This window comes from Phoca vitulina, unplaced genomic scaffold, assembly GCF_004348235.1.
Source record: "Phoca vitulina isolate PV1807 unplaced genomic scaffold, GSC_HSeal_1.0 scaffold2, whole genome shotgun sequence".
NCBI classification, from domain to species: Eukaryota; Metazoa; Chordata; class Mammalia; order Carnivora; family Phocidae; genus Phoca; species Phoca vitulina.
Window position 1 is genome coordinate 62,239,606 of NW_022589705.1, and position 27,564 is coordinate 62,267,169.

The 27,564-nt window shown below is 35.1% G+C and overlaps 1 protein-coding gene across 4 annotated transcripts in view; it reads left to right on the forward strand.

Annotated features, from left to right (window-relative positions):
• Positions 1-27,564, forward strand: part of LOC116647850 (BEN domain-containing protein 5) — a 1,423,949-nt gene that overhangs the window by 74,706 nt on the left and 1,321,679 nt on the right. Inside the window, exon 1 of one of the 4 annotated variants that reach the window (XM_032429433.1) lies at positions 19,660-19,837. The exons of the other annotated variants lie outside the window; for them this stretch is intronic. The gene's annotated coding sequence lies outside the window, so the exon portion shown is untranslated. Of the gene's footprint in view, positions 1-19,659; positions 19,838-27,564 lie in introns of those variants that run through there. 4 annotated transcript variants of the gene reach the window in all.

Sequence of the window (27,564 nt, forward strand, 5' to 3'; positions counted from 1 at the left end):
TTTTGGCTTGGGTCATGATCTCAGGGTTGTGAGATCAAGCCCCATGTCGGGCTCTGTGCTCAGCATGGAGTCTGCTTGGGATTCTCTCCCTCTCCCTTTGCTCCTCCTCCCTCAAATAAAATAAAATAAAATTTATGAAATCTTTAAAGAATAAAATAGCCCAGCCATGGAGGGGCACTTGCGTAGCAGTCATTTAAGCACCTGACTCTTGGTTTTGGCTTCTGTCATGATCTCAGGGTCATGAGATTGAGCCCCATGTCAGGCTCCGTGCTCAGCATGGAGTCTGCTTGAGATTCTCTCTCCCTCTTCTTATGCCCCCCTTCCCCCCCCGCTTGTGCTCTCTGTCTATAATTAATCAATACATCTTAGAAAAATAGCCCAGCCATGGAAATAACCTAAGTGTTTACTGAGAGATGAATGGATCTAGAAAATATAGTGTGTGTGTATATATAAACGTTGGACTCTTGGTTTCAGTGCAGGTCATGATCTCAGGGTCATGGGATCAAGCCCCAGCCTCTCTCTTCCCTTCTGCCCCTCCTCCCCACTAGTGTGTACGCTCTCTCTCTCCATAAAATAAATAAGTAAATAAAATCTTAAAAAAAAAAAGAATTTGTTAAGTGACTTTTGCTTTTTTCTTTTATCACCTGCCTTTCCTCTGAGATGGGATTTGATTTTTTCCCTCCTGTTTTTCAGAATTCCTGCATGACCTCCAATTTCCTTTGACATATTCTTTCCTTTGTATTTCCACTGTGTCCATTCTATGAAAGCCCTTATTAAACCACACTTGGATCATTGTAATACTTTTCTAATGACTTTCCCACTTTCACTTGTTATCTCTAGTTGATCCTATACATTAATGCAGAATTAATATTCCTAAAATTTTTGCTTCCATCAGGTCATTTCCAGTTCCTTATAAAGGAGACTTCACAGATCAAAATCCTTGACCACATAGTCTAGGATTAATTTACCATTTCTCCTACCGGAAGAACTTTTTGCTTTTGAGAAAATGGTAGGCTCTCCTTTCCAAAGATGTCCTGCTCATACTAACTAGTGGTTTTCAAACTTTTTGTTAATTTTTTAAAGTATAGAAATATTGGTTCAAAAGTTATTTGTCTCCCTATTCCCTTTGACACCTCATGGGATTCCAAACTCTAGGGCTCATGAAGTGTAACTTGAAGACTTATCTCATTTCAACTGTCTTTAACAGACATTGCTATTTGCATCTTACAAATAAGGATGAAGTTCAGTAAAGATAGTTTGTCAGTAAGTTGTAATTTGCAAAACAAGGTCTTTTGATGCCAGTTTGCTTTCTAGCACACTAAGTTTCTTTTTTAAATTATGAGTTTCTTAAGGATGAGAAACTGTACTTTTTTGTATAGTGTAAAGTATGTGGCACAACACATAATAAATGGTTGTTTATTAAATAGTTAAGTTTTTTTATTTTTTTAAGGATTTGTTTATGTATTAGAGAGAGAGAGAGCAGGGTAGGGGCAGAAAGAGAGGGAGAGAAATAATCTTAAGCAGACTCCTCACTGAGCATGGAGCCAAATGCAAGGCACAATCTCATGATCCTGGGGCTTGATCCCATGACCCTGAGATCATGACCTGCACTGAAACGAAGAGTCCGACGTTTAACTTACTGAGCCACCCAGGCACCCCTAAATAGTTAAGTTTATTTATGCCTCTTTTTAGTCTTTGTATTTGCTGACTTATTCAGTATTATTGATAATATTGATCTAAAACAGGTATCTACAGCATAGGTGGAAAAATATATATTACTTTGGACCCAAGAAATTGAAAGCTGTGTTCTTTAGCATATTCTTCTTCTTATCTTACTTAACCTTCCTCTGAATTCTGATATGTTCTATCTATTAGAATGTAAACTTGAAGGCAGATTCTATGGCATATTTTGTCTCTCTATTCCATCACATCATTCATAACATATAGAATAAATGTGTTTGTCTTCTGTCACATGTTTCTAATTAATGACAGTGCCTTGAAGAAGAGAAAAAAAGAAATCACAGTCAATAATGACATTTTTCTTTAAAATGATAAGAGAATACATGACAAATTATGCAGTAAATTGCATACAATTATACATTTGTTGAATCCATTTGCTTGGAACCCTGAATGTGGTTCTCAATGAGAATCAAAAACAGACAGTATTTGTATAATGGGAATAAATATTGCCTGGTACATCCTGGAATATTTTTTCCATTAGGCCAGAAGGTAATAAAATTTTTCTTAGATATGCACAGTGATTGAATTTTGTTGTTTTCAGGGTAAACCTAGCTGGGAGCAGTTTGTGGAGGTTAGGAGAGCAACTTTTGGCTACTAGCGTTGTAGTCATGTCTTCATTTTTCATTACCATTTCCACTATCCATAGTTGACTTTGGTCTCATTCTAGATTATACTAAGAGCTTTGTTTAGGTAATGAGGCTCTACCCTTCTTTTATCTAATTAAGTTACAGTTTAAGGCTACATGTGTGAGGGAGTGGTGCAAACTCAAGGAGGGAGTATTGTGGAAATGGGTCTGAAACTATTTATAAACCAAGTAGATCTCATTAGAGTGGCTAACAGATGGAGTGCTTATTGTTTCTGCATTTCTTTGTTATGTAGGCATATTTGTATACTTTTAGGAAGAGGAGGCCACAGCCTGTGGGAATTGAAAAGTGTTGAATATTGGCTCTGGTATAGGAGTTGAACCATCAAATGAAATTCTGTGGTCCCTAAGTTTTCTTATTGCAATACAGATGGAATTCTTCCCATGAAACTTAGTTTACTTTTGTCAATGAGTTCTTAATTTGATTGCACTCAATGAAACATCTATGGTAGATTTGGAAGCCTACACGGCCATGAAGATTTCTCTACCTTGGAACTGGATAAAATCCTCAAGACTGTATTGCTTTCAGTGTATGAATATTTTTATATGATTCAGTCATTTAGAAGTTAACTCATTAAAATTGTTTGTCTTTAAGTGTGTTACAACTGCACTTGGGTCTGGTATACTTATATAGGTAATAAAACCTTGAATAGATAAACATGTTTCAGGTTAAATGAATCTAATAAATATAACACAGGGCTCTTTCTTTTGAAATGTGGATTGGGTTCCATTGTATGTAGTAGAAATCCAAAAGTAATAGTTGTTTAAAGAAGGTAGAATTTATTTCTTATCTACCTGAAAGAATAGAGGTAGGGATTCCAGGGTATATATAGGAGGTAGCTCCACAGCGATAAAAGCCCAAGACTTCTATATTTCTTTTCCACCATTCCTAATGTATGATTTTTATTCTCTCTTGAGAATAAAATGTTTCAGAGTTCAAGATTGCTAGAGATCCAGCCATCCTCTGCCAGACAGCAGAAAGGAGAAAAGGAGAGGTAAGAAGAGTATATCTAGCCAAATCAGCTTCTCTTAAGAGCCTTCCAGAAAGTCTTATATTTAACTGGCCAGCAATTAGTCATATGTCCCTATTCAGCATATATTATATTGCCATTCTCAGCAGAAATGAAAATTAAAAAAAAAATACTATGTACATTGCTACTCACATAAAAGTAGGGATTCTGTTGCTAAGAATAAAGATGGGAAAGAATATTGAGCAGATAAGTAGCAATTTTAGCACTCTGATGGTTTAACTATAGTGTTTCAACAATTCTGTTCTCTGGAATTAGACATTAATAATATGCCAATCTTTTGTACTTAGTAATTCTTTTTTTTTTTTTTTTTAAAGATTTTATTTATTTATTTGACAGAGAGAGAGAGGGAACACAAGCAGGGGGAGCAGCAGAGGGAGAGGGAGAAGGAGAAGCAGGCTTCCCGCAGAGCAAGGAGCCTGATGCGGGGCTCGATCCCAGGACCCCGGGATCATGACCTGAGCCGAAGGCAGACGCTTAACCGACTGAGCCACCCAGGCGCCCCTGTACTTAGTAATTCTTAATAATTCTTAATAATAAAATTACTTTTTAAATTATTTAAAGTGGATATTTGTAATTAAATTTGTAATAAAATAATATGTAAGTGCCAAATATATTTGGTTTTCTCTTTCATTTTTCAAATGAAGAAACTGAGGTACCATTTAATTGGAGAAGGACAGTGACTTTCTGAAGGTCACTTGACTAGAGAGTGGAAGTGCCAGGGATCTCTTGAGTTGTATAATTTTCCATTAGTGTCATAATTTTGAAAATGTTAGGATATGAAAAGATCTATGAAGTAGAAACAGATTTTAAAAGTGCATTTTAGAGTTTTCATTTCATTTGAGGATATTTTGTAGGTCCATAAGGCCTAGATGTAGTAAAGATTTGAATCATAATTTTTCTAATATTGTTCCAGTCTCTTGGCTTGTTTCTCCTTGCATTTCTATTTATTTTAGTTTTTCTGTGGCAACAATATCAGATTTTTATTTTGTGCCTAGTACAGCTTGTAATTTATTTATTTATTTATTTATTTATTTAAAAATTTTTAAATTCTAGTTAGTTAACATACAATGCAATATTGTTTCAGGAGTAAAATTCAGTGATTCATCACTTATATATAATACCCAGTGCTCATCATAACAAGTGCCTTCCTTCATACCCATTACCCATTTAGCCCATCCGCCCCACCTCCCTCCAACACCCCTCAGTTTGTTCTCCTCTATCATTAAGAGTCTCTTAAGGTTTGTTTCCCTCTCCCCCCACCCCCTTCTATGTGTTCGTTTGTCTTGTTTCTTGAATTCATTAGTTGTCTGGGTGTGCCTTTTTTCATGTGTCCTGACTCAGAAGGAAACTGACTAGCCATATTCTGTATTACCCTAATATTGAGGTTTGTTTCCACAGATAGCCCAGAGAAGGATGCATCCTTCTCATTTATTGAGATGATCATTTATTGACTTATTATGGAGATTACTAAATCCTGAAAAATGTAGCAAAAGCAGCAGTGGGAGAGAAAGTTTCAAGGTTTTTTTGTTGTTGTTGTTATAGCTTTTGGCCTCCCAGAATATTCTCTTTCTATTAGTGCTTCTCAGTATTCATGTATACATACAACCCTGACTGGATCTGCAGTCCTTTCTCATCCACCAGGGAAATCTCTACCATCATTTGAATGTATTTATTGTTGGGAATGTCTTCTGCAGATCTTTCTGGATTTAGACTGAGAATTTTGGATTCTGTCTATCCTGTTTTCACTTATATTTGAGGAGTAAGTGCACAGAAGTTAAAAAAAAAAGTGCTTTGGAGCCAGTGAGATTGAATTTGCATATTGGCTATTCTACTTCTTGTGTGTAATTTTTTTCATTTTTAAAATGACGACAAGAATTTTATCTCTGAGAGATAATGTAAATATATATATACAATGACATGTAAAAAACATATAATGTATAGTCAAGCCTTTTAAATTCAACTGAGTGAATAAGTGATTGAAATTTCAAAATTTTTCTATTCATCAAAAATGATTGCTTCTGCTCAGCTCTAGAATTTTATTGAACCTGTAGCATAATTTTGGGAAGATTGCCTTATTTGCAATAGTGAGTCTTCCAATCCTTGAAAATGGTATGTATTTCCATTTATTTAATTCTGATTTAATTTTTCTCAGTAATATTGTTTGCAGTTTATGTGTACAGATCCTGCACATCTTTTGTCAAATTTATTTCTAAATATTTTGTATTTTCATGCTTTCATAAGTTTTTATTTAAATTCTAATTAGTTAATATGTAGTGTAATATTTGTTTCAGGAGTAGCATTTAGTGATTCATCACTTACATATAATACCCAGGGCTCATCACAAGTGCCCTCCTTAACATCCATCACCCATTTAGCCCATCCCCTGTCCACTTGTTCTACAGCAATCCTCAGTTTTTTCTCATAGTCTCTTATGGTTTGCCTCTCCTTTCTTTCTTCCTTCCCCCATGTTCATCTGCTTTGTTTATTGAATTCCACATATGAGTGAAATCATATGGTATTTGTTTTTCTCTGACTGACTTATTTTGCTTAGCATAATACACTCTAGCCCCATCCATGTCTTTGAAAATGGCAGGATATCATTCTATTGGATGGCTGAGTAATATTCCATCGTGTACATATACCACATCTTTATTCATTCATCAGTCGATGGGCATTTGGGCTCTTTCCATAATTTGGCTATTGTTGATAATGCTGCTATAAACATTGGTGTGCATGTGTCCCTTTGAATCAGTATGTTTGTATCCTTTGGATAAATACCTAGTAGTGCAGTTGGGTCGTAGGGTAGTTCTATTTTTATCTTTTTGAGGAACCTCCATACTGTTTTCCAGAGTGGCTGCACTAGTTTGCATTCCCACTAACAGTGCAAAAGGGCTCATTGTTTTATAGTTTTCATTGTACATGTCTTTTACCTTCTTGGTTAAATTTATTCCTAGGTAGTTTTTAAAAATTTTAATTCAGTATAGTTAACATACAGTGTTACATTAGTTTCAGGTGTACAACGTAGTGATTCAACAATTCTATACATTACTAAGTGCTCATTACAGTAAGTATACTCTTAATCCCCTTCACCTATTTCACCCCTTTGCCCACCCACCTCACATCTGGTAGCCATCAGTTTGTTCTCTATAGTTAAGAGTCTGTTTTTTGCTTCGTCTCTTTTTTTTCTCTTTCTTTGTTTGCTTTGTATCTTAAATTCCACATAGGGGTGAAATCATAGTTATTTGCCTTTCCTTCACTGACTGACTCATGTCACTTAGCAGTAACCCTCTAGATCCATGTTGTTGCAAATAGGAAGATTTCATTCTTTTTTTATGGCTGAGTAATATTCTATTGTAAATATACACACACACACTCATATATGTATACCCCATCTTCTTTAACAGTTCATCTAATGATGGACACTTAGGTTGCTTTCATATCTTGGCTGTTGTAAACAATTTATTGCAGTAAACAGAGGTACATATATCTTTTGAAATAGTGATTTTGTATTTTTTTGGTAAGGTCCTGGTAATGGAATTACAGGATCATATGGTGGTTCTTATTTTTAATTTTTTCAAGAAACTCCATGCTGTTTTTCACAGTGGTCACAGTAGTTTGCATTCCCACCAACAGTACACAATGTTTCCTTTTTCTCCACATCCTCACTAACGTCAGTTGTTTCTTGTGTTTTTGTTTTAGCCATTCTGACAGATGTGAGGTGATATCTTGTTGTAGTTTTAATTTGAATTTCCCTGATGATTAGTGATGTTGAACAGCTTTTCATGTGTCTGTTAACCATTTGTATGTCTTCTTTGGAGAAATGTTCATTCATTCCTTTTTCCCAGTTTTTAATTTGATTGTGGGTTTTTTTGTGTGTTGAGTTTATAAATTCTTTATATAGTTTGGATACTAACCCTTTATTGGATATGTCATTTGCAAGTATTTTCTCGCATTCAGCAGCTTTCTTTTGTTTTTTTTTTGATTGTTTCCTTTGATGTTCAGATGCTTTTTATTTTGATGTATTCCCAAAAATTTATTTTATTTATTTGTTTACAATAGTTTATTTTTGGCATATTTTTCCCTTGCCTGAGGAGACATGTAGAAAATGTTGTTCAGGCCAATGTCAGAGAACTTACTGATTGTGCTCTCTTCTAGGATTTGTATGGTTTCAGGTCTCACCTTTAGGTCTAATCCATTTTGAGTTTGGTTTTTTGTACAGTGAGAGAAAGTGGTCCAGTTACATTCTTTTGCATGTAGCTGTTCAGTTTTCCCAACACCATTTGTTGAAGAGATTTTTTTTTTTCCTATTGCATATTCTGCCTTATTTGAGGATTAATTTATCATATAGTCATGGGTTTATTTTTGGGTTGTCTGTTCTGTTCCATTGATCTATGTGTCTGTTTTTGTGCCAGTATCATACTGTTTTGATTACTGCAGCTTTTTTAGCTATATCTTGATATCTGGAGTTGTGATTTCTCCACTTCTGTTCTTCTTTTTCAAGATTGCTTTGGCTATTTGGGGTCTTTTGTAGTTCCATACAAATTATAGGATTATTTGTTCTAGATTTGTGAAAAATGCTGTTGTATTTTGATAGGGAGTGCATTGAATCTGTTGATTGCTTTTGGCGGTGTGGATATTTTAACAATATTTGTTTTTCTAATCCATAAGCATGGAATATCTTTTCATGTGTTTATGTCATCTTCAGTATTTTTAAATCAGTGTTTTATAGTTTTCAGAGTACAAGTCTTTCTCCTTCTTGCTTAAAAACAGGTACTTTATTATTTTGGGCACAATTGTAAATGGGATTGGTTACCTTCATTTCTCTTTCTGCTACTTCATTATTAGGATATAGAATTGCAGTGGATAAAGAAGTTGTGGTATATATACACAATGGAATATTACTCAGCCATAAAAAATGAAATCTTGCCATTTGCAACAATGTGGATGGAATTAGAGAATATTATGCTAAGTGAAATAAGTCAGTCAGAGAAAACAAATACCATATCATTTCACTCATATGTGGAATTCAAGAAATGTAACAGATGAGCACGGGGGGGAAAACAAGAGAGAGGTAAACTATAAGAGAGACTCTTAACTATAGGGTTATTAATAAACTGAGGGTTGATGGAGGAGAAGTGGGTTAGGGGATGGGTTAAATGTATTAAGGGGAGGGCAGTTGTGATGAGCCCTGGGTTTTGAATGTAAGTGATGAATCACTAAGTTGTACATTTGGTACTAATATTACACGATATGTTAACTTACTGGAATTTAAATAAAAATTTGAAAAAGAAAAACGAAATGCAAAGGATATCTGTATATTGATTTTGTATCCTGCAACCTTACTGAATTCATTTATCAGTTCTAGTTGTTTTTTGGTGGAGACTATAGTGTTTTCTATATATTGTATCATGTCATCTGCAAATAAAGTTTCACTTCTTCCCTACCAATTTGGATGCTTTTTATTCCTTTTTCTTGTCTGATTGCTGTGGCTAAGATTTTCAGTACTATATTGAATAAAAGTACTGAGAGTGGATATCCTTTTTTTTCCTGATCTTGGATGAAAGTTTTTCCCCCATTAACTATAATGTTAGCTGTGGGTTTTTTTATATATGGCCTGTATTATGTTGATGTATGTTCCCTGTAAGCCTACTAAACTTACTTTGTTGATGGTTTTTATCATGGATGGATGTTGTACTTTGTCAAATGCTTTTTCTACATCTAGTGAAATGAATGTGTGATTTTTATCCTTTCTCTTATTGATGTGATGTATCATGATGATTGATTTGTGAATATTGAACCACCCTTCCATCCCAGGAATAAATGCCACTTGATCATGGTGAATGAGTTTTTAATGTATTGTTTTAATGGCTTGCTGATATTTCGTTGAAGAGTTGTATGCATGTTCATCAGAGTTATTGGCCTATAGTTCTCCTTTTTTGGTTGCATCTTTATCTAGTTGTGGTATCAGGCTAATGCTGGCCTCATAGAATGAATTTGGAAGCTTTCCCTTGTCTTCTCTTTTTTGGTATAGTTTGAAAAGAATAGGTATTAACTCTTCTTTAATTATTTGGTAGAATTCACTTGTGTAGCCATCTGGTACTGAACTTTTGTTTGTTGGGAGGTTTTTGTTCTGTTTTGTTTTGTTTGGTTACTGATCCCATTTCCTTGCTGATGATCAGTTTGTTCAAATTTTCTCTTTCTTCCTGGTTTAATTTTGGGAGTTTTTATGTTTCTAGAAATTTATCCATTTCTTTTAGATTGTGAAATTTGTTGGCATATAATTTTTCATAATATTATCTTATAATCCTTTGTATTTTGTGTGTCAGTTGTTGTTTGTCCTCTTTCATTTCCTGTTTTGTTTATTTAAGTCCTCTCTTTTTTTTCTTTGATGAGTTTACCTATGATTTTATCAATTTTGTTGATCTTCTCAAAGAACCAGTTTCTGGTTTCATTGGTTTTCTTAATTTTTTTTCCATTTCTATATCATTTATTTCTGCTCTAATATTAATGTCCTTCTGTTGCCTGGCTTTGGGTTTTTCTTGGTCTTTTTTTGTAGCTCCTTTATGTGTAAGCTTAGGTTGTTTATTTGATATTTTTCTTGATTCTTGAAGTAGGCTTTTGTTCCTGTAAACTTCCCTCTTAGAGCAGCCTTTGCTGGATCCCAAAGATTTTGGACCTTTGTGTTTTCATTTTCATTTGTCTTCAATAGCATGTTATTTATCCTCTATGTATTTGTGTTCTTTCCATATTTTTTTGTAGTTGATTTCTAGTTTCATAGCCTTGTGGTTGTAAAAGATGCATTATATGACTTTGATCTTTTTGAAATCATTGAGGTTTGTTTTTGTGGCATGGTATGTGATCTATTCTGGAAAATATTGCTTGTGTACTTGAAAGGATGTTTATCCTGCTGTTTTAGGATGAAGTGTTCTTTATATATTTGTTAGATCCATCAGGTGCAGTGTGTCATTCAAAGTCACTGTTTCCCAGTTGATTTTCTATTTGAATGATCTATCCATTGATCTATATGGGTGTTAATGTCCCATACTATTATTGTGTTACTCTGTATTACTTCCTTTGTGGTTGTTATTAGCTGCCTTATGTATTTGGCTGCTCCCATTTTGGATGCATAAATGTTTATAATTGTTCTGTCTTGTTCGATTGTTTATGATTATATGATTATATGGGGTCCTTCTTTGTCTTTTGTTATGGTCTTTGTTTTAAAGTCTGTTTTGTCAGATATAAGTATTGCTGTCTTGGCTTTCTTTACATGTCCATTTGCATGATAAATGTTATTCCATTTCTTCACTTTCAATTTGTGTGTGTCTTTGTGTCTGAAATGAGTGTCTTATAGTCAGCATATAGGTGGGGTCTTGTTTTTGTATCCTATCCTTTACCTTATGTCTTTTAATTGGAGCATTTACTCTATTTACTATCAAATTAATTATTGATTGGCATATGCTTATTGCCTTTTTGTTATTTGTTTTATGTTTTTCTTTAAATTCTTTGTTTGTTTCTTCTCTTACTCTCTCCTCTCACATTTTGCTGGCATTCTTTAGTGATATACTTGGATTCCACTCTCTTAATTTTTTTGCATCACCAGTTTTTGATTTGTGGCTACCGTTAGCTTTATATGTAACATCTTGTCCGTATAGCAATCTATATTATGTTGATCCCATTCTTTATTCCTCTCCCCCTCATGTTTTAGGTATATGGTGTCATACTTTACATTCTTTTGTGAATCCTTTGACTGAGTTTTATAGATATACTTAATTTTACTGCTTTTTGCTTCCTACTTTCCTTACTCCTACTTTTAGACTTCCCTTTCCTCTCAAAGAGTCCTCTTTAACATTTACTGTAGTTTTGGTTTGTGGTGATGAATTCTCAACATTTTTTTTTGTCTGGGAAACTCTCTCTCTCTCCTTCTGTTTGAAATGATATCCTTGCTGGATACAGTAAGTTAACAGTAAGTTACAGATTGTTTTATTTCTGCACTTTGAATATATCATGTCACTCCTTTTTGGCCCATGAAGTTTCTTCTGAAAAATCCACTGATAGCCTTATGGAGTTTCCCTTGTATGTATCTGTTTTCTTTTTTCTTGATACCTTTAAAATTCTCTCTTTATCATTACTTTTTCCATTTTAATTGCTATGTTTGTTTGTGTGGACCTCCTTGGGTTGATTTGTTGGTGGCCCTCTGTTCCTCCTAGGTCTGGATTTCTGTTTCCTTCCCCAGATTTGGGAAGTTTTCAGCTATTATTTCTTCAAATAAATATTCTGCTCCCTTTCTCTCTCTTTTCCTTGTGGGATCCATATAAAGCAAATGTTATTTTTCTTAGTGGTGCCGCTGAGTTCCCTTTATCTATTTTCATTTATTATTTTTTTCTCCCTCCTGTTGAGCTTGACTGCTTTCCATTACCCTATCCCCTAGGTCACTGATCTGTTCTGCTTCCTCTAGTCTGCTTGCTTTTCATTCAATCTAGTTTATTTTTAATTTCAGTTATTGCGTTCCTCATCTCTAATTGGTTCTTATTTATGTTTCCTATCTCTTTTTTGAGTGTTTCACTGAGGTCCTACAGTCTTTTCTCAAGTCCAGTGGATATATTTATGACCATGTGTTTAAATTCTCTATTAGGCATATTAAGTATCTTTGTTTTGTTTAGGTGTCTTGCTGTGATCTTGTCCTGTTGTATCATTTGGAACATATTCCTGTGCATCCTCATTTTGCCTAACTCTCTGTGTCCATTTCTATGTGTTTGAAAAGTCAGCCATGCCTCCTGCTCTTGAAAGTAGTGGCCTTATAAAGATGAGGTCCTGTAGTGTTCAGCAGTACAACATGCTCTGTTCTTCTTTTTTACAAAAGGGATGTCTCCTATGTCTTCCTCGAGTGCCCTGCTATTGTGGCTGAGCCAAGTTTGCCTTTGGTTCAGTTGTTTGCAATGACTCTCTTTGCCTATTTTGGGTAGTGTTTGGTCTCTGTGTTGTTAGTGGGTCAATCTGGGGCTGTCTTGGGCTTGAGTTGAGTCAGACCAGTTATTTGACATAGATGCAGTAGCAATGTACTGGTGAGTGCTTTCCCTGTGTTGTCCCCTGAGAAGCTTTCATTGGTGGGCGGGGCCTGTAGTCAGACCAGTTTTGTCCCCAGCCCCCTGCTAAGGTTGCAGTTGTACTAATGTATGTGTTTATCTTCCTCTCTCACCAGGCAGGAGTCACTTTGGAGTGCTGTTGGGTCCTTTTGGGGTTGTTTGCACACTTCCAGGGTTGTGGCACTGATTTGGATGCACTTTGGCCAAGGCTTTTGCAGGGTGCATGTCTGTAGGTGAACGTGGGGGAGGGATACATTGTACCAGCAAGTTCTTATCTGGTCTGCTGCAGGAGGGTATCTCCAGCTGTCTGGGAAAACTCCTGCTAAGGTCTTCTGTGTTGGAGGGAGCGGATTTGTAGAAGTGTTTGGGGGCAGGGCATGCTGTTAGCACGCTAGGTGTAGAGTGTAGGCACTGCACTGGTTTCCATTATTGTTCATGTATCTGGGATGGGGGCCGAGGGAGAGAAATGGCTCCTGCAAGTTTTTTGTTCTTGGAAAGTTCTCCCAAAGATCCCTGCCCCTCCAGCACAAGCTCTGAGATTTGTAAATAAATTTTTTTGTGTGTATATCCCAGGCATTTTTCAAACTGCTGCTTCTATGCTGTATCTCAGGGCTGTTTGTTTTGCTCTCTCTTTAATGGTGGGGACTCCTACTTGTTGGCTCTCCCAGATCCTAGCCAGCTGATTTTTAAAATTCCATGTGTTAAACTGATTGTTAGGCTCCTCTGGTTTTCTAAGCCAAATGTTATGGGGATTCATCTTTTCCGTGTGGGTCTCTTGTGCCTGGGTTGCCTGGTGTGGGGAACTTCTCTTTTCTGTGCCTGTTGAGTACCATGTGTCCCTTTGGCTCCCAGCCATATCTCCACCCTTCCTACCTTCTTAGATGTGGCCTCTTTTTTACAATTAGCTGTGGAGAATCTATTCTGCCTGCATTCCAGTTGTTTCCTGGTTTATTTACACTGATGTGGGTTTTATCTAATTATATTTGTGGGACAAGGTGAGCTTAGGATCCTCCTACTCTGCCATCTTTCCTGGAATCCTATTCCTAGGTATTTTATTCTTCTTGATGCAATTGTGAGTTGGATTGTCTTCTTAATTTCTCTTTGTGATTGTTCATTATAGTGTATAGAAACACAATAGATTTTGTATATTTATTTTGTATCTTGCAACTTAGTTGAATTGTTTTATTAGTTTTAACTTTTTTTGTGGAGCCTTTAGTGTTTTCTTTATATAATATAATGTCATCTGCAAATAGAGAGTTTTTCTTCTTTTCCATTTTGGATGCCTTTTATTTCTTTTCCTTGCCTAGGTGCTGTGTCTAGGACTTTCAGTACTATGTTGAATATAAGTGGCAAGAGTGGGCATTCTTGTTTTGTTCTTGGTATTAGAGACAGGCTTTCAGTTTTTCATTATTTAGGATGATGCTAGCTGTGGGCCTGTTATATTTGGCCATGTTGTGCTGGAGTACATTCCCTTTACACTGAGTTTGTTGAGAATTTTATCATGAATGGTTGTTGAATTTTGTCAAATGCTTTTTCTTCATTGATTTTCTATAGATATTCTTGAGGTTTATTCTGGGACACAGCTAAATAACTTAGACAGTGTAATGTCTTCAGATCTTGCTTTTAAGGTTTTTTAGTTGGGATCAGATTAGTGTTTAGTCTATTGAGGTAAAATATTTTTGAGTATCTGATGTCCTATAAAGTGTGAGGTTTTTCATTCTGCTTGAGGTGACCTGGCACTATTCTTGGCCCTATATTTCTGACGATTTTTCTCTCTAATCCATTCAGGTATTTCTTTACCCAGCCTTAAGAAATTTCCTTTTATATATATGCTAGCTGTACTCTGCTGAAGACTTGCAGGGGATACTTTGCAAATGTTAGGTTTTTGCTATGCAACTTTCTCCTCTTTGTTACTGCACTCTGTAAACTCTAATTGCCTTGGCCTTTGTGTATTTCCAGCTTAGTCTCTTAATGTCAGAGTTACTTCCAAGTTCCACCTGGATTCTCTCTGTTTGACCTGAAGCCTGTACTCTTTCTCCATATAATAATATGGAGTAATTATAGGGTTTACCTTGTTTGTTTCCCATCTCCCTGGGAGCCTGATCTTTCTTTTTCTGATGTCCATTGTCTTGAGAGCAATTATTTCCTTTCTTTTCTTTTCTTCTTTCCTTTCCTTTATTTCTTCCCTTTTTTCCTTTTTTCTTCCTTTCTTTCTTCAGTTTATTTTTAGTTGTTTCAGATAAGAGTTTAATCTGAACACTGTTACTTCATCTTAGTTAGAAGCAGAAGTCCAGCACTACCATCTTGAAGGCAGTATTCTCAGTTTCTATATTTCTTTTATTAAAATTGAAATAATAATAGCAAATACCTCATTGCAGGGAGAGTCATGAGGATTAAATGAGACAATATATGTTAAGCTACTAGAATGTTGCCTGGCATATATCAAGCACTATAAAATTTAGATATTACTTATACATCTATATTGTGACCAGTATGTCTGCTGTATACTAAGTCCTAAATAAATATTTATGACTGAATCAGTCATTTTTTTATTATGTCTTTGGGAGAGTTAACATCTATTCATTTTTGTGCTAGTAATTTATTCCTTTTAACTTGATGGAAGTTTTTCCTTAGTGAATAAATTATCCTGGTTATTTATTCTGAGTTGATATTTGAAGTTTATATTTATGAATATGAAATTTTTATTTGTTTCCTCTAATTACATTGCGTTTAGTGAATTTAGGGCATTCAAGTCCATTTTTACTTAAACTAGCTGGTCCTAGGTAGTCAGCTTTCAGTTATTTAATCAGTAACCTTTTAGTGTAGCATAATGGTCTGTAACATATGTCGTGAGATTCAGATTATTGAGGTTCAAATTCTAGCTTCTGTACTTCCTATGATACTAGAACAAATTACTTACTCTCTGTGTTCTCCAGGTTCTGATAAAATTGAGATAATCATATTATTCACCTCATGGGGTTGTTGTGAAGATCAGATGTGTTAGCATAAATTAGGTTTGAATAATTGTTGGCAGTGGTAAGTGCTATGAAATATTAGATCCTGTCATTATTACATTTCATTCATTTCTCTTCAGAGAGATCTTCCTAGACTACCTAGATACTTTCTTACATTATTCACTACTATTTGATTCTTGTGAGTTTGAATATTTCTTTACTGGATTATATTTATCTATATTTATCATATATTCTCTATTAATTATTTGTCTCCCACCACCAGATGTAAATTCCATGAGAGTAGGTGTCTTATTAATTTTGTTTTCATTCTAAACCCTAGCATTTATGTCTTGCATAAATAGTTGTTGAATGATTAAAAAGTATCTAATATATAACAGGCATCTTAGTAGTAGCTTTAATTGGATTTTTCATTTAGTCCTTATTATTTCAAATAGAAAGTAAAATATTTGATTAAATATGGTATATATTTTTAAGATCTTACTCATTCTATCAATATAATATCCTTTCAAAACACCTAAAACCAGGTTATATTTAGGGAGTTTACTTGCATACTATTTTTAGTTTCTTTATAGAATTATCGAATTAATCTTAAGTGGCAGAATTTGTGTTAGAGTTAACCATCTTATGAATTTCTTATTTGGCTTAAACCTTATATTGTCAACCTGTTGTAGATGGATCAATTCCCAGCCACACTTTTATATTACCCTAGTTCTCTTGAATGCCCTCTACAAATTGAACTCATTTATTCATTTCAGTAGAATCCCTTTGAAGTTGGTATTATTATTCTCATTTCACAGAATTAAAACCTGTGTTTTAAGTGATTTGGCATAATGTCATATAATAGTAAATGGCAACACTAGAAGTCTGTTTCAAGTTTTTTGATTCTAAGACCAGAGTAGTTTCCACTGAACCATTTAAGTGTTTATTTTTTGAGATACTAATGCTTACCTGGAATGTAGAAGAGAACTGAGGTGATGTAAAAATGGTGGTGGGCATTTGATCCATTCCCAACAGATTCACAATATATGTTTAAACATTATTTGTATTTCATGTGAATACTTGTATCCATAGAACTATGTTGGGATAATGACTAATGTATGATTTGGAACTTGCTTGGTTTTCATCTCCCTTTCTCAGGGGCTAAGAGGGGATCTGAGAGCTGTGTATTTCTCTCAAGATTTCCACTCCTTTGTCCTCTCAACAGTCATAGAAAGGACTTATTCTTTAGTTTTCCATTTAGTTCAGTCACAAAAGACCTTTGACTGACTCCAGGTTATTCGTGTGTATGTGTATATGTGTGTTATAGAACCACACCTTTTTTCCTTGGGTTTATTGATATATAATTAACATATAGCATTGTATAAATTTAAGTTATAGAACATGATGATTTGATACACACGTATATTGCAAAATAATTACTACAATAGCGAACATCCTTCATCCAGGTCATCCTTTATAACCCAGACTCTGATTTCTTTATGGCTCCATACAATACCTCCCCATTGCCACCCTGCCATTCTGTCACTTCTAACTCCCCATACTTCTCTACTGTGTCCTCTGGGAGTTAAGAACACTTATCAGCAAAATGTATAATGTCAGTGTCCTCTCTGAACATCCTTTCCACTGGTGTATTATAATTGAAACGTAGATCTTCTTTGAGAACAATTTCCCCTGCCCTCAAAAAGTTGGTTTTCTTTTCCTCATCTTTCATTTATCTCATTGCCACTTCCAGATAATTTTCTAAACTCCTCCCCATAAAAATGAGCTTTGAAGCTTACAATATTGGATTAAACTATTTGTCATCTCTTGATCACACACAGTTTTCTACCTTTTTCCTTATTTCTCTGTTCTTCTATACAGCAAAAACTCCTCAAAATTATCTGTACATGATATTTCTACTTGTCCTCTTATTCTCTCTGCGTAGTCAAGTTTTACCCCTACTACTTCATTGAAGCTCTACTCAGGTTCATCAGTGACTTCCCTTTTACCAGTGCAATGGTCAGTTTTTCTCACTCTTCATCTTACTTGAACTTGGCAGCATTTGACACAGTTGATTATGTCTTCTACTTTTGAAACATTTCATCACTTGACTTCTGGTGTATAATTTCCTTTTGACTTATTGGTTATTCTTTTTTGGTTTCTTTTTTCTTGGTGCCTCCTCGTTTTCAGGCTCTTTAAAAAGACGTGTGAAGTATCATGGGATTTAGTCCTTGGAAATCTTTCCTATCTACTGTTTCTGTAAGTCATCTCATTCAGTTTCGTTGCTTTAAGCATCATCTAAATACTGATGACTCCCACATTTATACCTCAAGTCTCAACTTCTCTTCTGAATTCCACACTTGTGTATATACTTACCTACTCAATTTATCCATTTGGATATCCAGTGGGCATACCAAACTTATACACCCAGAAATAAACTCTTGATTTTCTACCCCTTCAAACCTGTTTCTCAGTAAATAAAAGCTCTTCATGCTATTCAGGCCAGAAACCTTGAAGTCTTTCCTAACTCTCTCTCACAACCCATGTCAGATTCATTAAGAAATGTAAACCTTGATTGTTAGTTGTTCTCCTTACTACTACTTACATACTCCTTCAGTAATTTTACAGACAGTATCTAGAGTGGTCTTTTAAAAATATGTCAGTTCAAAACCTTCTGATGGCTTCCCATCTGACTTAGAATAAACCTAAAGTCCTTATACTAGTCTTTTAAGGCTCTACATCCCCTACCTCCTCCAATGTTACCTATATATTCCTGTTTTTCACTCTGTTCAAGCCATACTGATCTGCCTTTTTTGAACATGTTGAAGACACTCGTACCTCAGGACCTTTTCCTTTGCTATTCTTTCTTCTTGGGACACATTTTCTTCAGTTATCTGTATGGCTCACATTCCCTTACTTTCTTCAGGTTTTCGGTCAAAACTCCTTTCATTGAAGGCTTTCCTGACCACCCCATTAAAATAGCAATGTATATGTATATGTTTATATATGTACTATTAACAAGCATTTATTTAAGACTTACTATATGTCAGACACTTTTAAATTATAGATATTGATTCGCTTATTCTTCATAAAGATCATAAGAAGTAGGTGCTATTATTATCACTACTTTACAGATGGGCAAATTGAAGAACAGCATTGTTAAGTATCTTGTCCAAGGTCAAATAACTGGTAGTGGCATACCTAGGATTTGAACCCAGACCATCTTCTTCTTTTGTGCATCTAACCAGCATGCCCTCTGACTTTTGGTTAGGATAACATATACACATGTATTTCTGTGTGTGTGTATATATATACATATATATACATATATGTATATATATGTATACATACATACATATGCAGTGATTGTCATTGATAAAATTCAGTGATTAGTAATAAGATAAAAAGTATAAACTTTTAAATTCATTCATGTAATATTAACTATTAATTGATATTGCATAATAAACTATTATTGTCCAGTTTAAGACACTTTCTTAACAAAGTTTATTATTTTTAAGCTATTTACTAGTTAAATTACATTTGACAAGTTACTTAATTCTCTAATTCTCAGTATAATCAGTTTGTAAATGAGGATAATGATTCCTATCTGAGGGCATTTTGTGGGATTTAAAGGAAATAATATATATGAAAGCATAGTGTTTGGCACCAGCTCTTGGTACATGTTAATTGAGTGATGAAATATAAATGAACAACTGGGGAATACCTGCAGTAATTTTCCTACAAATAAGGTTATATTCTTTTTGGAATAAAGATTGGTAGAATTAGTGTTTCTTCATGATTAAAAATGTAAGTCATACATGGTTGCTGGGGAGTTGAGGGGTGGGCTTTAAAGATTAGATTAAAAAGAACTTGAGAGCTGAAGATACTGCTTTTGTTCTTTATAGCCCCTATTGTGCAGCTTTATACCAATTAGGCACTCAATTAAGTCAAATGAATTGAAGCCTCCTACATGTTTGGTCAAGTACTTGTTTAGAATTCAACAATGAACCATTATTATTATTATTATATTATTATTAGTAGTAGTAGTTGTTTTGCTGCTCCTCAGAAAAACTTCAGTATGGGCAGAAAGGTCCTTGTTAAAATAATTTTTATAGTTGTTCACATGAAAAAGGACTAGAAACTTTATAGCTGTTGGCTTAAGTAGAAAAGTGTATAATATCCTGAGCCTTATATTTAAAGATGACATTTTTGCTCACCTTGTAAGAAAATGTGGATATGAATAAGTTCTAAGACAAGAATTTTATCTATTTTGGTATAGTTCCTTGCGGGTTCTCTTTGCCATTGCCTGTGTCCCAAGCTTTTATGTGCTGCTGAAGGAAATTGGAGGCTAATCTCTATCAGTTTGAAGGGCAGAAGGGGCAGAAGGTAGTGTTTTCTCTCTTTACCCATGTCCACTGGCATATACAGTTCACACACATACACACACACATCTTAATGTTGGAAATGGGCTAGCTATATTTTTTACTTAATCCTTACCATATCTTGACAACAAAAATGTTTAGCATTTGAGATATACTTTATATAACTATGGGATTTTTGCATGTATTGGTTGTTAGCTAATAAAGTATTGTTATAAACATTGGCTAGGATTAGTAGGTAAGAGAAATGGATTTAGTGATGGGTGGTTAAATCAATATCTCTGACATTGAATAAGCTGCTTAACTTTGGGTAAAATGATAATCATGAAAATATAAATTAGTCATTATGATGATGGACCTTGTTTTTTTAATGTAAATTGAGGGAAGAGAAGAAAACATTATCTCTAAGACTCCTCCTGGTATAGTGACTTTTAGCTTTACTTATTTGTGTTTATATGTCTATTAATTTATGCATGTATAAATGATTGCATATATATATATATATATATATATATACACATATATATATGCAAAGATGTTTGTAGGTACAATAACTGCAATAAGTATTCCTTTCCAAAAGTTGTGAAGAAAACTTTTTGCACATAACAATCCTGTTGCCTGGTTATAGATCAAGTTATACACATACACACACACATATATATACTCCTGTTTCCCCTTATTTTAAAATAAGTAAATCCTGTTGAGATTCGAAATAATAGCGACATTCGCTGCATACTCTGCTTAATATTTTATAGATATTATCTTACTTAATTCTCACAAAATTCTATTAGATAGGATTCTAAAAGCAAACTCAAAGTCATACTCATATTAAGGGAAGAGAGTTGGAATTAGGCCATAGGTCTATTTTATAACTATATTCTCTTAACTATGTGAAGGCTCAATAAATAAGTGATGTTTATTTTTATTTTAATATATCCAGTTCTGCATCTGCAATCAATTTCTTTTTGAGAGCATGCTCAATTAGTAGCCATATTAATAATTCTCATAATCATAGTGTAATGTGTTCCCTAACCCAGATAGTATCTACCTGTGGGTCAGTTTTAGGATTTGTTGGAATTAAGGATGCCTCCCTTATTTGGGCCAGATTATACTTTAATTCTTTTATTTTATTTATTTTAAGATTTTATTTATTTATTTGACAGAGAGAGACACAGCGAGAAAGGGAACACGAGCAGGGGGAGTGGGAGAGGGAGAAGCAGGCTTCCCACCGAGCAGAGAGCCTGATGTGGGACTCGATCCCAGGACCCTGGGATCATGACCTGAGCCGAAGGCAGACGCTTAACGACTGAGCCATCCAGGCGCCCCTACACTTTAATTCTTTTAATCACAATGTCTAGCCAAGAGATATAGACAAGAAGGGATTCTTACATCCTTTTATTTCTAATAAAATTCAGTGCCCCCAAATATTTAGATATTATCTGTTCTGTTTATAGCTTTCTGGTGCTGGCTGACTTTCTTTCATAGTCTAAACCGTCCTGGACCCAGGTCATAGTTTGACTTGCTGCATGTTGGGTGTCAACATAGAATGGTTTTGTTTGCAGCTCAGGCCAGGCCACCATGGGGATAATCATATGACTGTTTGAGGGAAAGGGCTTTTTATCTTCATCTCAGGGCAGAGGTTATAGACTGGTGATGAAATCTACTTACAGTCTCCCTGTGGTTTAGTCAAGCCATGTTAAGGTCCCAAAGGACCTCTTCCACACTAAATTCCATTAGATGTTAAACAAATTACAAGCTTGTTTCTAAAAGATTAAAGAAATATTCGAGAAGCAAACAGGATTCCTAAACAAAGTAATTTCAACCTGAAATTTTGCTATAGTTTTTATTTCTCTCACTAAAACCATTCAGTTATTTTACTGAGCAATAATGATTATAATATTAGTATACCATAGTCTAATGAGAAGGAAATATTGTTGCATGGCCATTACAAGCTAAGCTTTTGGGCAGTCACCTGGAGATATCCCATAACAGGGTCTAATAAATATTAGAAAGCAATTTAATCATTCATTTAATAGATATTAAGCATCTATTTTATATCAAGTATTATGCTTGTCACTATAGTTACAAAGTTGATGAAGATATGTTCCCAACTTATAATCAGGGGAGATAGACACATTTACCTATGATTATATATATATAATCATATATATATATAATACTATATATATATATATATATAGTGTAGTAATTATGATTATAAAAGCATGTATAAGATGCTGTGGAAGTACAGAAAAGGAATATGTATATAATTATTAGATGAGATAGAGGAGGTAGGGAAGTTTCTGAAACAAGGTAATTCCAAAGGATACATAGAAATTTGTTTTCAGGCAAAGGGAAGCCTGTAATTCTTAAAGATTTAAGCATATTTATAAACTTTGCCTCTGTTCTACCATTTGTTTATTTACTAAAATTTTGAATTACAAACATAACTGATAGGCACAACTATATATATTTTAAGAAAAATTATAATATGATGCTTTGCTTGAAAATAAATTTCTTTTTGTCTAGTTATTATAATAGATTCAGTTAAAAATGTTTTCAAAATCAAAGAATATTTGGTTGCTAAACCTATGTTTTGTTTAGCAGAGAAAAATCTCTCATAGGCACTGTTGTCTCTGGAAATCTAATTTTCCAAAGGCCAACCCCACAGCTGCTAATTTCATCATCTCTTTAGTGTCTCTGTTGCTAACTTGGAGTATTGCAGCCATGCTTGTCTTCTGCCTAATGTGGCATGAGAATAGCCTTTGGCAGTTTACTTGGTAGAAACTCAAGCTTTTTCACAGCTGGAAGTAGGCTGATTATTTACCTTCTATATAAGAGATTAGCTCTTTCTATAAAAATGCAACTTTCTTGAAAATCTTCGCAACTTTGAAAAATAGAACATATGATTTTAGTATGCTGCACATGGATGTGGCCATTTATTTTGACAACTGCTGCAGTTACCATTGAAGGCAGCCTGGATTGTGAACAAATGGCATTAGAAGTTTCCAACTAACTCCTGAAAGAGCTCATTTCATACGAAAGAGTCTCTGTAATTGGCTTCCATTTTGATGAAAAATTTAAGATGAAGGGATTGTGGGCAGAGAGCAGAGATTATTTTTCTCAATTGATACGTTATTTTTGTACTGAGGTTGAATTATAAAGATTTGTGAAGTAACCATATCAAATGTCTCTATACATGACTCTGCCCCAATGTTTGAAATTCATATTCCCTGGGAGAGATCTAAGATGTTTTTTGAGTTTAGATATGTCCCTTAACTTACCTGTGGCCTCAATTTAATCACCTATAACACTGTAGAATGTGTTGGGTGGCTAAATAAGCTCTCAGGCATTTTTAGCCCTAACATTCTATGATTGTGTTTTTAGGGACAAGTTTATGGAATAAGTTCAATTTATATTTTCCTAAGGCACAGAAAAAGAACTCCATATGAATGAATTTAATAAGATTTAGTGGAAAGAGCAGGAGCCTTTGAAATCAGATCTGAGTTAAATTTAATAGCTATGTGATGTTTGCCTAGTTATTTAAGTCTCAAATTTCCCATTTGTAAAATGGGAATAATAGAATTGTTGTGAGGATTAAGTAAAATAAAGTATAAAAGTCTTTACACAGTGGTTGGCATAAATAGCCACTAAAAAATGTTGGTTTTTTCCTTTCTCTTTCAGTTCTAAGTATTTAGGAACTTGAGGAAGGAAAGGCACTGTCTGTATGTGGTCCTGTGTTCAAGCCTTCTCTGCTCTACTTGTTCCCAAATAGTCTTTTACTCCATATTTTAGCCTAGTATGTTGTATATATGATATTCTATGATTCTTGTTGCTGAAGATATTGCTGAATATTGGCTATATGAATATTGGCTATATGTTGCTGAAGATATGGCTGAATATTGTTAGTTACCCAGAATCTTGTTGACCCTTGCCAATTTGAGTGTGGATTATACCTGTGCTTGGTCATAATCCAGAGTAAACTTGAGAGACTTTACAGAAGAGAAAAAGGGTCTGAAGTACCCAATATTTAAGGCCCAGATGGCAGTGGAGGAGGAACAAATGAAGTCAATAAGGAAGGACTAAAAAGGCGACTCAAGAGGCTGATGGGAAAAGGGGTCCAAGGAAAGAGACTATTTTCAGGGAGGAGGTCAAATCAGATCTCTCACATTACAACTGTAGAATCTTTGTGGATGGGAACAGTGTCTATTTACCATTGCATCTTTAGCATTTATCAGAGCAGCTGGTACTTACAGGGAATTTCTTGCATTTCTTCTCTTAATACTTTCTGACCTCTAAAAAGGACAGTATAACTCTATAGACTTTGAAAGGTCAGTAGTGAAAATGACTATTTCCTCACATTCCGGAATGTACTTGGTGGTTGAGACTGCTAATCAGACCCCATATGGAATTAAAACTTTTTGTGACATTCTGATCATGCTACCATATCTCTCTGTCTCTGTTTCTTACTATTGCCCTGTGTGCAACCTACATACTTCAGCTTTTTCACAACTCTCTGATTTATCTAATTCTATTTAGTGCTCAATAAATTATATATGGTGAACACAATTATAATTATTTTAAGACTGAGTATTTCTTGAACACCAAATATGTACAGTTTTTTGCCAGTATCTGTTCTGGGTATTTCATCTATTATTCATTTAATTCTTATAAAAATCTATGAGATAGGGAGTATTAATCCCTATTATATAATTGGCAGAACTGGAACTAAAAGAGCTTAAGTAACTTTCCAAAGGTCACACAGTTATAAAGTGGTGAAAGTAGGAAGTTGTGTTTCTGTACTGCTGTGTTACAGTACATCACATAAATGGTAGCTAGAAAAGCAGCAACTCTTTTTTTTTTAAGATTTTATTTATTTGAGAGAGTGAGTGAGAGAGAGAACTGAAGCTGGGAGAGGGGAGCGCAGAGGGAGAAGCAAACTCCCTGCTGAGCAGGGAGCCCAATGTGGGGCTGGATCCCAGAACTCCAGGATTATAACCTGAGCCCAAGGTAGACGCTTAACTGACTGAGACACCCAGGTGTCCCAGCAGCAACTCTTTTTTACAAAAGTATTCATGATCTAAGGTTTCTTTACGTTTGTACTACAGCCAAAGATTATGCAGAAGGTTACCTAACCATTTGCATGTGTGTTTAAAGAGCATCTGTAAGCCTTTAATAGTGTATATCAGAGCGGTGTCTCTGGGAAATAGAATGATATTCTTAGCCTGTTGAATTGGAGGAGTTTCCCAGGAGACCACAAGCACATTCTGACATGAGCTTTCAGGTCCTCTGTTTCATCTTCTGGATCTGCTCTGCTCTGTGCTCTGGGAATCAAAATGTGGCTTTAGGCATCAGTGTGATATATCCTGCATGTCAGAAATAGGAACAGTGTTGGGAATATGAAGGACTCTGCCATTTTATTCCTTGAATTTCTAAAACCTCTTGACATTAGCAGTTGCTGGCTTTTGCATTTAGAACCAATATGTGAACAATTCCCATTCATTTGAATCACTCCATTTGATCTTGGCAGTTTGTGGTTATTTATGTGACCCATTCCACATCCCCAGTTGTTGAGCAAACATTTATTATACAAATTATATGTACCAAGCCAATTAAATAAAACCAGGATGCAAGCAAGTCCTATTTTACTCAAATCTATTTTTTATTAGCCATTGTGATTTTTATAGGCAGAAGTTATTAAGTGGTCATTTAAACCAATGTCCTTTATTTTACAAATATAAGCCCATTCAGGTGGAATGACTTTCTATAAGATGGTAAAATAAGTGGCATACAGGGATATGAACCTAAGTTTTATTTCTACATCAGGGCTTTTCCTATATACCCTGCTGCCTCTCAGCTATATTCAAAAACATATAACAATGGAAAGAAAGACATAATGTCATGGATTTTTTTTTTCCATTGCATTTTATTTATTTATTTATTTATTTTTAAAAATTTTATTATGTTATGTTAGTCACCATACAATACATCATTGGTTTTTGATGTGGTGATCCACGATCCATTGTTTTCGTATAACACCCAGTGCTCCATGCAGTATGTGCCCTCCTTAATAACCATCACCGGGGTAACCAATCCCCCCTCCCCCCTCCCCTCTAAAACCCTGTTTGTTTCTCAGAATCCATAGTCTCTCATGGTTTATCTCTCCCTCCAATCCCTCCCCCCATTTTTCCCTTCCTTCTCCTAATGTCCTCCATGCTATTCCTTATGTTCCACAAATAAGTGAAGCCATATGATAATTGTCTTTCTCTGCTTGACTTATTTCACTAAGCCTAATCCCCTCCAGTTCCATCCATGTCGATGGAAATGGTGGGTATTCATTCTTTCTGATGGCTGAATAGTATTCCATCGTATGTATGGACCACATCTTCTTTTTCCATTCATCTGTTGAAGGGCATCTCGGCACCTTCCACAGTTTGGCTATTGTGGACATTGCTGCTATGAACACTGGGGTGCATGTGGCCCTTCTTTTCACTACATCTGTATCTTTGGGGTAAATACCCAGTAGTGCAATTGCTGGGTCATAGGGTAGCTCTATAAAAAATAAAAGTATATTTTTATATGCCATACCAAATGGGAGCAATTTTTTTAATTGACTCATGGGCTGTGGATATGGAGTTGTCAATTCATTTAAGAAAGCACTGTATATGACCACTATGCACCCACTGTACTAGGTTCTAGTAATACAAATATAAATCTTAAAACCTCCTGTCCATCAAGGATATTAGTGGGAGTGATAAATATTATAAATGCGAGGTAAGCTAAGGCACTCCATAGAGCACAGAGAACAACATCTAAACTCTCCTCTCAGAAGGCTTTCTGAAACACCTTTAAATATGTGTAAGAATTAAGCAGGTAAAGAATTGTGAAAAGAAGTTCCAGGGGCGCCTTGTGGCTCAGTCGTTAGGCATCTGCCTTCGGCTCGGGTCATAATGCCAGGGTCCTGGGATTGAGCCCCACATCGGGCTCCCTGCTCGGCAAGAAACCTGCTTCTCTCTCTCCCACTCCCCCTGCTTGTGTTCCCTCTCTTCCTGTGTCTCTCTCTGTCAAATAAATAAAAAAAAAAAAAAAAAAGAAAAGAAGTTCCAGAAAGACCATGTATGGAGGAACAAGGTGGAAGTCTGCAAAAGAGGCAGGAATAAGACCATGGAAACTTTGTAAGGCATGCTAAGGTGGTTAGATTTTATCCTGAAAGCAGTAAGATCTTGCCCCTGAAAAATCTGAAGCAGGACAGGGTACAATCTACTCTTAGGGCTGAGAGCTCAGAGATGAATGAGGTAGGCAGGAGGCTAGAACAGTAAGGAATCTGGCATGCAGACTCAAGAGACCATTCTCCTTCCATACAGATTGCACTATTTCAGGAAGGCATGATGATAGATCAGCCTTTGGAGAATTTACATATGTAATCTTGTCAAGCTCTACAACTGCATTCTGGTTCCCAAATTAGGGTTGTACTTCTAAATGAAATTTTAATTTACATGCTAAAAACAGAACCCTTAAAAACAACATCTGGCTGGTTTTCCTAATCTATTTCTACCAGATTCAATATTCAAATATTTCTAGCACAGTGTTCTCCAAACTGTGGCCTATCAAAGGTTTCTGGTGGTTCTTACTAATCTCAGCATTCACAGGGTATCTACTCTGTATCAGGCACTGTGCTAGGTGCTGGAGATCCAGAGATGAGTAAGACATAGGACATCCTTCAAGGAGTGTAGG